Here is a 12,575-nt window from a genome sequence, read left to right on the forward strand (position 1 = left end):
AGTTTCTCAAACATTCCTTCAATCAGTGTTTACTGAACACCTACTTCGTGCAGATTAATGCTTAAGTAACAGGGTACAGGAGATAAACGCAAATGCTGGGAGGGAGTTTCAGGTGTAAACAAGTGTAGTGGCAGATTGGAATGAGGCACAGTGAGTAGGCTCCCTTGAGAAGAAAGAACTCGAGCTGGGATTTAGTGGGACTAGAGAGTGGATAAATGGTGGTAGTAATAGCAATAGTAGTAGTAGTTGTCTGACTCACAGGTCCAGGCTCTATTTTTTTTTAATGATATTTGTTAAATGCTTACTTGGTGCCAAGTACTGTACTAAGCGCTGGGGGTAGATACAAGATAATCAGGTTGGACACAGTTCCTATCCCACATGGGGCTCACAATTATAATCCCTGTTTTACAGATGAGGTAACCGAGGCACAAAGAAGTGAAGTCACTCGCCCAAGGTCATACAGCAGACAAATGGAGGAACCAGGATTAGCATTGAAGATCCTTCTGATTCCTAGGCCCATGCTCTTTCCACTAGGCCACACTGCTTCTCATCTGCATCCTACTTGATGTGGAGAAGAAGAAGAAGAAGAATGATGGTATTTGTTAAGCACTTACTATGTGCCAAGCACTGTTCCAAGCTCTGGGATAGATGCAAGATAATCAGGTTGTCCTATGTGGGGCTCAGAGTCTTAATCCTCATTTTAAAGATGAGGTAACCGAGGCACAGAGAAGTTAAATGACTTGCCCAAAGTCACCCAGCTGACCAGCGGCAGAGCCAGGATTGGAACCCACGGCCTCTGACTCCCAAGACTGAGCTCTTTCCACTAAGCCACGCTGCTTCTCAATGGGTAACCATTAGAGGTTTTTGAAGAGTGGGAGATGTTTGCAGACTGATATTTATGAATAATAATCTGGGCAGCAAAATGAAGCATGGGCTGGAGGCGGAGAGATCAGGAAAGAGGCTGAAACGCTCTGGGCATGTCACTCCCCTCCTTAAAAACCTCCAGTGTTTGCCTATCAACTTTCGCACAAAACACAAACTCCTCACTCTGGGCTTCAAGGCTCTCCATCACCTTGCCCCCTCCTACCTCTCCTCCCTTCTCTCTTTCTACTGCCCACCCTGCACGCTCCGCTTCTCTGCCGCTCACCTCCTCACCATCCCCTGTTCACACCTATCCCGTCGTCGACCTCTGGCCCACGTCCTACCGCTGTCCTGGAATGCCCTCCCTCCTCACCTCCGCCAAACTAACTTTCTTCCCCTCTTCAAAGCCCTACTGAGAGCTCACCTCCTCCAAGAGGCCTTCCCAGACTGAGCTTCCCCTTTTCCCTCTGCTCCCTCTGCTTCCTCTCTGCTACCCCTCCACCCTCTGCTCCCTCCCCCTCCCCCCTTCCCCTCCCCTCAGCTAAGCTGCCTTTCCCTCTGCTCCTCCCCCTCTCCCTTCCCTTCCCCTCAGCACTGTGCTCATTTGTAGATATTTTTATTACCCTATTTATTTTGTTAATGAGGTGTACATCTCCTTGATTCTGTTTATCGTGATTATGTTGTCTTGTTTTTGTCCATCTGTCTCCCCTGATTAGACTGTAAACCTGTGACTGTGGGCAAGTCACTTAACTTCTCTGTGCCTCAGTTACCTCATCTGTAAAATGGGGATTAAGACTGTGAGCCCCACGTGGGACAACCTGATTCCCCTGTGTCTACTCTAGCGCTTAGAACAGTGCTCTGCACATAGTAAGCGCTTAACAAATACCAACATTGTTATCACTGGCCAGGGATTGTCTCTATCTGTTGCTGAACTGTACATTACAAAGTGCTTAGTACAGTGCTCTGCACATAGTAAGCGCTCAATAAATACTATTGAATATTGAATGGACAGCCAGAATATGACAGGGGCTTAGACCAGTGTGGTGCCTGGATGGAGAGGAAGGGGAGGATCCTGGAAATATCATGGAGGGAAAAACCAACAGGATTTTGCTACAGACTGAACAATGGGGTCGAAAGAGGTTGTGGTCTTCAAGACACAGGGGAAATGGTGGTGGTATAAACCGTAAAGAGAAAGTTAAGTGAGAAGAGGATTTGGGAGAAATGCTTGAGGTGCTAGGGGGTTATCCATGTAGAGCTATCCTGAAGACAGGAGGAAATATGAGACTGCCAAGATGGAGAGAATTTTCCAGCTATTCTCTCAACTCTGATTCTGAAGATAGTTTTCAAGATTCTCTCCCTTTAGATGTTAATTTTGTTATCTAATTCCTGGTCTCTCTTTATGCAGTTTTATAGGTTGTACAATTTGTGATTATTTCAACAGAAAAATTAAATGTTGAGAAGCAGCATGGCATAGAGGATAGAGCATGGGCCTGGGAGTCAGAAGGTCATGGGTTACTGACTCTGCCACATTTCTGCTGTGTGACTTTGGGCAAGTCACTTCACTTCTCTGTGCCTCAGTTTCCTCATCTGGAAAATGGGGATTAAGAATGTGAGCCGCATGTCAGACAAGGACTGGGTCCAACCTGATTTGCTTGCATCTACCCCAGCGCTTAGTACAGTGCCTGGCACATAGTAAGCGCTTAACAAATCCCGTAATTATCATTCCCCCCCTCTAGACTGTGAGCTCGTTGTGGGCAGGGAATGTCACTGTTTATTGTTGTATTGTACTTTTCCAAGCACTTAGTAAAGTGGTCTGCACACAGTAAGCGCTTAATAAATATGATTGAATGAATGAATAAGTGTATGGGAAATTCAAACTAATTTTTTTTTCTTTCATAGTGGTAGAACATTTCATTATGAAGTTAAATTAAGTAAAAACTAAACTGAAAGGAGGAATTTTCGGTAACTTTGTTTAGGGAAAGCAATGTGGGGGTCTAATGGAAAAAGCAGGGAGCTGGGAGTTTGGAGACTTGAGTTTTAGTCCCAACTCAGCCACTGGTCTGCTGTGAGACCTTAGTTAAGTCACCTAATTTCTCAGTGCTTTGGTTTCTTTATTTTTCAAATGGGGGTGAACTACCTGCTCTCACTACCTTTAGACTGTGAGTTTGGGTCCAATCTGTTATCTTCTATTTACCCCATAGCATAGCACAGAGTAAGTGCTTAATAAAAACCATAACTAATTCACTTATAGGCATTTTTTGACAAATAAAGGAAAGAGAAAGTGGGAAAAAACATAAAACATGGCACTTTACCAACAAGAGAAAAATATAATGAGGGAGAAGTATCAAGGAATACTGGAGAAGGCAAAAGGAACTAATAAGAGAGAATTAGAGTATCAGGTAGAAATAGCAGTTTAAAAAGTAAGAAAGAATGATAACAAACAGGTAAATTCAAAGGAAGAGAATGGACAAAATATGACTTTCCAGTTTATAACCCTCTCAAATAACTCTCTATGCTATTAGTCCCAGGAGTTCTGCTACTCAACCTCAATTTCAAAAGCCAGCATTAGGCAAATATTGACTAAGGAGTAGGTGTAGAACAGAGAATCAGTAGGGTCTTTCCCTCCCCTAGTCCCCTTCCCCTCTTTCACCTTTCTTTTCAGCTTCCTAGGGAGCAGGACCTGAAGCTAGAAAGACAAACAACAGCTGGGGAAATAAAGAAAGGAGATGTGGTAAGGAAGAACCCAAATGGTGACAATGTTAAATATAATGCAGGAGCAAAGGAGTGCAGAAAAAATTGAAAACTATCATGAAGAAAATCGAATAGTAAAGATCAGAAGAGTGAAACCACAGACAAATGAAAAAGGAAGTGTAGACATAAGCAACTTGAAAGGAAACACAGGGAGGTAGCAAGAAAAACAACGGAGGGGAGAGAAAGAAAAGAATATGCCAATAGAGAAGAAAGGGCAAAGAAAACATCACTGTCCTTGCCTTTTCCCTCCCCCACTCTACATTTTATGGGATTTTGTGGCACTCAGTTTAAAGAATACTAGTGACCTTTGCCCTAGACCTTCTTGAGGTAGGAATTATTTTTACATTGTTCCCATGCTTGAGATGCTCTCTCATCATTCTCTCCTCCTAAAGGCTTTTTTCTGAACTAATGGTTCTAAATCTTTTTCATCCTGTGTCCCCTCCCCTACTCCCTCCTTTCCCCCAAGGGCTTCTGTGACCTCACTGGCCCACATTTTTTCTCTTAAAAGGTGTGACAGTTCTTCCATGATGTTAAAAGGAAAGGAGCAATTTTTTTTTGTTTAGCCCAGAGAGGAATACTATAAAGGGAACATGTATAGAGAATTCGATGATGAGAGAAGTTTGAAGTTTTAAAGTCTGTTTACAAGATGGTCTTAAGCAGCGTGGCTCAGTGGAAAGAGCACGGGCTTTGGAGTCAGGGCTCATGAGTTCGAATCCCAGCTCTGCCACTTGTCAGCTGTGTGACTGTGGGCAAGTCACTTAACTTCTCTGTGCCTCAGTTCCCTCATCTGTAAAATGGGGATTAAGACTGTGAGCCCCACGTTGTCCCACGTGGGACAAGCTGATTCCCCTATGTCTACCCCAGCGCTTAGAACAGTGCTCGGCACATAGTAAGCGCTTAACAAATACCAACATTATTATTAACATCAATGGGCAATCGTCAAATCTTTCATTTAAATGGAGTGCTAAAAAGAATAAAGAAGCAGTAGAAAGCAAACAACCTTGGACCTCTGAGGCCCAATGACCACAAATCATTATCTACCTTTATCCTTTTACCTGTTCTTGTCACCAAATGCAGCATGGCCTAGTGGATCGAGCACAGGTCTGGGAGTCAGAAGGACCTGGTTCTAATCCAGACCCTGCCATTTACTTGTCTGCTGTGTGACCTCAGTCAAGTCACTTAATTTCTCTGGGCCTCAGTTACCTCACCTGTAAAATGGGGATTAAGACTGTGAGCCTCATGTGAGGCATGGACTGAATCCAACTTGATTAGTTTATATCTACCCCAGCACTTAGCACAGCTCCTGGCACATAGTAAGCACTTAACAAATGCCATAAATAAAAAAGTCTTCCTGACTCCCAGGTCTGTGCTCTAACCATTCACTCATCCTGCTTCTCTGCTGTTTTGTTAAGCACTTACTGTGTCAGTCAATTGTATTTTTGGAGCACTTATTGAGTGCAGAACACTGTACTAAGCACTTGGGAGAGTACAATACAACAATAAACAGACACATTCCCTTCCAACAGTGAGCTTACAGTCCAGAAGGGGAGACAGACATTAATATAAATAAGTATTGAATTGAATGAATGAATGTGGGACAGGGACTGTGCCCAACCCGACTGACTTAATAATAATAGTTATGGTATTTATTAACACTGGCTTTGTGCCAGGCACTGTACTAAGTAGCTGGGGGTGGATACAAGTAAATCAGGTGGGACACATGTCCCTGTCCCACATGACGCTCACAGTCTCAATCCCCATTTTGCAGGTGACTGTAAAATGAGGCCCAGAGAATTGAAGTGACTTGCCCAAGGTCACACAGCAGACAAGTGGCAGAGTGGGATTAGAACCCATGACCTTCTGATTCCCAGGTATGCCATGCTTAGAACAGTGCTTGGCACATAGCACAGTAAACTCTCAGTAAATACAATTCATTCATTCATTCAATCGTATTTATTGAGAGCTTACTGTGTGCAGAGCACTATACTAAGCGCTTGGAAAGTACAATTCGACAACAGATAGAGACAATCCCTATCCAGCAAGGGGCTCACAGTCTAGAAGATGATTGATTAACAAATACCATTAAAAAAAAGATGCTTCCCACTGCTGCAGGGAAGGGACAGCATGAGACCGGACTTCATGTTTCATAGTGTTTCATAATTCATCCCAGGAAACCCTTAAATTATTCCTTCAAAACATCTGCAGCTTCTTCCTCCTCCTCACTTAGAGGATGGTGGACCCATGGAGGGGAGATACAATCATTCATACAAATAGGCGCTAATCACCACTCTCTAGTTATTCATCTCAGTGCCTCAGAAGGGAATCTTGTCAATTTCTTGGTTGGGAGAGGTAATTAAGCAGATAGTAAATAAAGAGGGGTAAAGTGGGCAATAGGTGAAATAGAAACTCAGAAATCTCTGCTGGGTCAGTGTTCTCCAGCAGAGATACCCGATCCACCCTTTCTTGTGTTTAGGGCTTAAAAGAACTGGGGAGAAAGAGGCGGATTCCATCTCCCCACCCCAGAGCTGCCTTTGCTTTCAGGGGAACTAGTCACAGGGGGAAGCGAGGTGAAGGAGTAATGTGTCAGGAAACAACACTAAGTCACAGTAGAGGTCCTCCTGACTCATGGTCTCCAACATTCCCCCCTTCCTGGCACCCCTGACAAAAGGCTGCCTGGCTTCCGCTGTCCCCATTAACTGTACTTCTTCCCTGATCCCTTCCCCAGAAAATAGAAATCCTGAGGTGCCAAGGTAGAGGTGATTTGTGGGAGCACAGTCCTGTGGGTATATGTATGATTTCTCATTTCCCCACCCTATTCTCCCTCTTGTACCCTCTAAGCACTTTGTTACTCACCCCAACCCTACCCTCAAAGCATATACATAATCAGTCAATCAATCAATGGTATTTATTGAATGCTTTCTGTATGCAAAGCATTGTCATTATACCCTATTGTTTCTCCTACCTGTGATTTATTTTAATGTTTGTTCCCCGTTTGATTGTAAGTTTTTAAGGGGCAGGGATCATGCATACTGACTTTATTGTATTCTCTCAAACTCTTAGTGCAATGCTCAGTACACAATAAGTGCTCAATAAATACCACTGATTGGGGTCCTGCTGTTCTGTGGGGTGTCAGTATGACGTAGGGGGAATGTGAGGGGTCCCTCTATGTCCCTCTTCTTTCCCCACCATACCACCCCACAGCTGCCTTCACTTTGGGAGAGTGTGCCTTGGCACAGAATGCCCAGGGTGGGGTCGGTGGGCTGGAGGGGCTGTAAACTCCTTGTGGGCAGGGAACATGTTTACCAACTGTGTCCAATGCGATTTGCTTGTATTTATCCCAGCACTTAGTACAGTACCTGGCACATAATAAGCACTTAGCAAATGCCACAATTATTATTATTAATATTCTTAACTACATTGCACTCTTACATGAACTTACTACAGTGCTCTGAACAAACTAAGTGCTTAATAAGTATGATTGATTGAGAGAGGGTATTAAGTCCCCATTTTCTAGATGGGGCAACAGACATAGAGAAGTTGAGTAGCTTGCCCAAGGTTACACAGCAGGTACGTGGCGGAGCTGGGGTTGGAACCCAGGTCCTCTGACTTCCAAGGCCCATCCTCTTTCCACTAGGCCAGGCTGTTTCCCACATTGTATTCAAGAGATGATGAAGTATGGCCATATCTTTCCAAGATCCCCTCTAGACTGTAAGCTGCTTGTGGGTAGGAAAAGGGACTACCAACTCATTTATATTGTACTCCCCCAAGCGCTTAGTACAATTAGCGTGGCTCAGTGGAAAGAGCATGGGCTTTGGAGTCAGAGGTCATGGGTTCGAATCCTGGCTCGGCCACTTGTCAGCTGTGTGACTTTGGGCAAGTCACTTAACTTCTCTGTGCCTCAGTTACCTCATCTGTAAAATGGGGATTAAGACTGTGAGCCCCACGTGGAACAACCTGATTCCCCTGTGTCTACCCCAGTGCTTAGAACAGTGCTCGGCACATAGTAAGCGCTTAACAAATACCAACATTATTATTATTGGTCTGCACATAGTAAGCACTCAATAAATATGATAGATAGATGATAATTTCCATCACCTTCAAGTAGGGTCGTCCCAACAGCTATACTTAGCACTTATGAATAGATTGATTTATGTGCTCTACTCCTTTATTCCCTTCATATTCTTGGTTTTGGTTATAGCTATGTTCTTCCAGTTCCCACTATTTGTAAATCATTTTTATATGGCTGTCTCCCAGAACATACACTCTTTGTGGGCAGGGATCATGTGTTTTTCTTCTTTCGTAGTCTCCCGAGTGCTTAGTAACAGTGCTCTGCAACCTTAGGTAATCAATATATACCATCGATTGGTTGAGAGTGCTGGTAGTTGCCTGGATCTTTGGCGCTGGGGATTGGGGAATCCCTCAAATTTAAGGGCAAGAGAGTCATATTGGAAGTTTATTGTATTTTAAAGTGGTCTCTAGCTTAGTAAGTACTGGTCAGGATTGTGGTTTAATGACATTTCTGTCTTCTTACTGATTGGGGTGAAAGTTGCTTCCCTCCCCTTCCTGCTCCTCCCTTGAAACGGTCACCACAGGTGAGGGTCTGTAATACCTATTGTTCTGAGAGAGGCTGACTGAGCACTTCTGGGACAGGTAAGAAGAGGGACTGGGGCTTGGGGCCTAACGTGAAATCAAAGAAGTTCCTAAACTCTCATTTAGGGGGAAATCATTGCCGAGCTGTGTTTATTCCATGGAGATTTTACAGAGAGGTAGATTTCAAACACATTTTATTAAATAGTGACCTAATTAAAGTTATACTGTCTTGGTCTACATACTGCATCGTCTAATTTCCCCCGGGTGTATACTTTAAAAATTTTCTTTAAAAAGGCCTATGAATGATGCACGATTTTGTTCTCTGGTTTCCTGCAGTTGAAAAAACAATGGACTGAGTTATCTTTAATTTCATTCATTTAATTGGTCCAAAGACCTTTACTATACATAAACAGTTACAATTCCTGCCATCTCGGGGCTATCTTTTTAATTCGAAAGGCATTTTGCTTGTAATGTAGGACACACGATTAGGAGTGGTTGAAGTTCCAGCCGCAGGGCAATTCTTTTTGTTTTTTTTTTTAAAAAAAGGCAGAGCAAGTTTTGTGGGCAGGAACTCTCCTTCTCGACATACCGACCGCAAAGTGGTCAAGCCTGGATCGAATAATGGGGGAGTTGATTGTAGTTGTCATGGCTTCTTCCTAATGCCCCTATTCACCCAAGTACGTCTTGTAGAGGGGGAGTGGGAGAAGGGGGGGAAAAAAGTAAGAGAGGAGTAAATAGGAAAGGGGGTGGGAAATCTGGGGGAAGGAAGACGGTTGCGGGGGGGTGGGGAGGGCGGAAGGAATTGGCGTCTAGCCGCTTAATGGCTGGACAGGATTAAGTTTCCTGATAGCGTGTGTGTGTGTGTTTATCCTGCAGTTCCTCTCGGGGCCGTTACTTCAGGAGAGAGGATAAAGAGCGTAGGCAAAGGGAGAAAACAGGATCACAAAACGACCCTCCCTCGCCCCCGGCAAATCCCACTGCGTTTGGGAACTGGAGCGAACGGAGAAAACGTTTGGTCGGCGGTGCTGGCTGGGGGAAGCAGCCTGGAGGCGCGGCGACGGCGGAGGAGGGGGTGGTGAGTTAGGAATGCAGAACGAACCCCCCTCCCCCCCACTGATCCCTCTTTCCCCCCCCGCCCTCTTCCTGGGAACGTTCCATCGGGATTTTGTGGGGCCAGTGGAAGGGAGGAAAGATAAGGGGTTCGCCCGTCCCAGCCCCCTAATGCCTATGGCTTTGGCAAAACTGTTCTACTTCTGTTGCTTTAAAAGGATGGAACGGAGGCTCCCTCGCCTCCCATCACCACTGAGCGGCCAGCTTTTTCCTTTCCCCCTCCCGGCCCCCTCCCCCTCTAAAACATGGTTGCAGAAGGGTTTTTTTTTTCCCCCTTGTTTTTGTCTATTTTTTTTGCTCGATCGTCTGTTCGTTTTGCGGGGAGGGCGAGGACCGCGTTCGGTACGCGTAGACGGTGATAGCAGGGCCCTAGCGGCAGGGAGACTCGAAGGAAGCTGCTGGTGGGCTCTGGAGCCTGTTGCTTCTTTCTCCGCAGGGTTGTTGGGTGGACTACAGGGCCCCGATGCAGTGTTGCGAGACAGACGGCCTCCTCACCTCCCTCCCCCCTCAAGGATATTCTGGCTGTAAAGACTTTGAGAGGGAGGCCCGTTTTTAAGGGGGTTCGGGGAAGGGAGGGGGTTTGGGGAAGGGAGGAAGCTCGGGGGTGGAGCGGGCAAATGATGCTTCGTGGCTGTTTACTGGGGATTTGGGAATGAGCCTGGGCACCCGGATCACAGTTGTATAACTGGTGGGAGATAGAATGGTGTAAACGCCAGTGTCGTTTCTAGCCTCTTACAAAAACAAAAAAACATCTCTGGAGAGACTGGTTGAGAGAAGAGTCTGCAGTCGCCTCTCTCCTCCCCCCACGCTTCATCTTTGACTCCTTAGTATGCGATTTTGCAACGCTCAAGTCCAGATCTTTCCACGTAGCAGGTCTTAGGAGACTTATAGAGCCCTATTGGAGGGTTATTTTAGGTTGTGTTTTCTGTAGCGGCCCCTAACTGAACTATTCTTTACAACAAACGGAGTGACTGTTAGGGTGGAGGAAGGAGGGGGAAGAGTAGGGGGATGGGAGGCTGCTGGCTGCATAAACATCCTCCCTCTTCCCTTCCTTGGAACTCCGCGGGCGCTGCTGAAGTTACAGCCCTGTGTGAAAGCAGCGGAGGCCAACAAGGGATGGCGGTCTTTAGAGACGAGCAGTTCACCAGGAGCGTGCATTCATAAATCCTGAAGGAAACCCTTTTCCATCCTTGAGGTGAAGTGAAAACAGAAATCTGGAAAAAAAGCCCCAACCAACCCTTGCCTATTCCAGTTTGGGTAGGCAAATGTACCAAACTATTACTTCTTATGCTTCTCTCTACCCTAGTGCTTAGTAAGTGCAGTGCCTGGCACATAATAAATGCTTAACAAATACCATTTAAAAAGCAGTTTAGTACAGTGTTCTCTACATAGTAAGTGCCCAATAAATGTGATTGATACTTCTGCTTAGGTTAAAAATGCATGATAAGAAGCACAGTAGTCATGCAAATGTTATTTGGGAACTACTAGAATAGAAGCCACTTTCCAGGGGGCAGTTATGCTAGAGTTAAAGTCATACGTTTATTAGAACTAGTTCATTCCTAATTTTTTTGAAGCAAATTTAATAGAGATATGGGTGAATACAATTAAATCTTGGTATCCATCTGCCTTAGTATTTTATAGCTATCACTCTTTGTAGTGTGCTCTCCCACGTGCATGGCAAAGTGGATAGAGCACGGGCCCGAGAATCAAAAGGATCTGGCTTTGTTCATTTAATCATTTATTGAGCGCTTACTGTGAGCAGAACACTGTACCAAACACTTGCGAGAGTCCAATATAACAGTAAACAGACACAGTCCCCGCCCACAGCGAGCTTACAGTCTAGAAGGAGAGACAGACATTAATATAAATGAACAAATTACAGATCTGTACACAAGTGCTGTGGGGCTGGGAGGGGGGATGAATAAAGGGAGCAAGTGAGGGTAATGCAGAAGGGAGTGGGAGAAGAGGAAAGGAGGGGTTAGGATGACCTCTTGGAGGAGATGTGCCTTCAATAAGCCTTTGAAGGGGGAGAAAGTAATTGTCAGATTTGAGGAGGGAGAATGTTCCAGGCCAGAAGCAGGACATGGGTGAGATAGATGAGATCTAGGTACAATGAGAAGGTTGGCATTAGAGGAGCGAACTGTGTGGGTTGGGTTATGGTAGGAGAGTGGTGAGGTAGGAGGGGGGCAAGGTGATTGAGTGCTTTAAAGCCAATGGTGATGCAGAGGTAGATGGGCAATCATTCTAATCCCACCTCTACCACTTGTCTGCTGTGGGACCTTGGGCAAGTCACTTTACTTCTGTGTGTCTCAGTTACCTCATCTGTGAAATGGGGATTAAGACCATGAGCCCCAATTGGGACATGAACTGTGTTCAACCTGATTAGCTTCTCTCTACCCTAGTGCTTAGTAAGTGCAGTGCCTGGCACATAATAAATGCTTAACAAATACCATTTAAAAAGGAGTTTAGTACAGTGTTCTCTACATAGTAAGTGCTCAATAAATGTGATTGATACTTCTGTTTAGGTTAAAAATGCATGATAAGAAGCAACATGGCGTAGTAGATAGTGGTGGGCCTGGGAGTCAGAAGGTCATGGGTTCTAATCCCTGCTCTGCCACTGGTCTGCTGTGTGACCTTGGGCAAGTCACTTCACTCCTCTGTGCCTCAGTTACCTCATCTGAATGGGGACGGAGACTGTGAGCCCTATGTGGGACAAGGGACTGTGTCCAACTCGATTTGCTTGTATAATAATAATAATAATGTTGGTATTTGTTAAGCGCTTACTGTGTGCCGAGCACTGTCCTAAGCGCTGGAGTAGATACAAGGTTAGGTTGTCCCATGTGAGGCTCACAGTCTTAATCCCTATTTTACAGGAGAGGTAACTGAGGCACCGAGAAGTTAAGTGACTTGCCCAAAGTCACACAGCTGACAGGTGGTTGAACCGGAATTAGAACCCATGACCCCCTACTCCTAAGCCCGTGCTCTTTCCACCAAGCCACGCTGCTTCTTATGTATCCACCCCAATGCTTAAAAGAGTGCCTGGCACATAGTTGCTGTTTAATAGCATAATATTTATTATGATAGCTGTATTACCATTGGCCTAATATTAAAGAGGCATAGTCATGCAAATGTTATTTGGGAACTACTAGAATAGAAGCCACTTTCCAGGGGGCATTTATGCTTGAGTTAAAGTCATAGGTTTATTGGAACTAGTTCATTCCTAATTTTTTTGAAGCAAATTTAGTAGAGATATGGGTGAATAC

General features: G+C 45.0%; 1 protein-coding gene across 20 annotated transcripts in view; it reads left to right on the top strand.

The window, feature by feature from the left end:
• The first annotated feature begins 8,864 nt into the window (after positions 1 to 8,864).
• MPDZ (multiple PDZ domain crumbs cell polarity complex component) overlaps positions 8,865 to 12,575 on the top strand; it is a 193,465-nt gene continuing 189,754 nt past the window's right edge. For 11 of the 20 annotated variants that reach the window (XM_039910730.1, XM_039910731.1, XM_039910734.1 and 8 more), the window contains exon 1: positions 9,033 to 9,277. The gene's annotated coding sequence lies outside the window, so the exon portion shown is untranslated. Of the gene's footprint in view, positions 8,880 to 9,031; positions 9,278 to 12,575 lie in introns of those variants that run through there. The other 9 variants (XM_039910727.1, XM_039910728.1, XM_039910726.1 and 6 more) reach the window with 3 other exon arrangements.

This window comes from Ornithorhynchus anatinus, chromosome X5 (assembly GCF_004115215.2).
Source record: "Ornithorhynchus anatinus isolate Pmale09 chromosome X5, mOrnAna1.pri.v4, whole genome shotgun sequence".
Classification (NCBI taxonomy): domain Eukaryota; kingdom Metazoa; phylum Chordata; class Mammalia; order Monotremata; family Ornithorhynchidae; genus Ornithorhynchus; species Ornithorhynchus anatinus.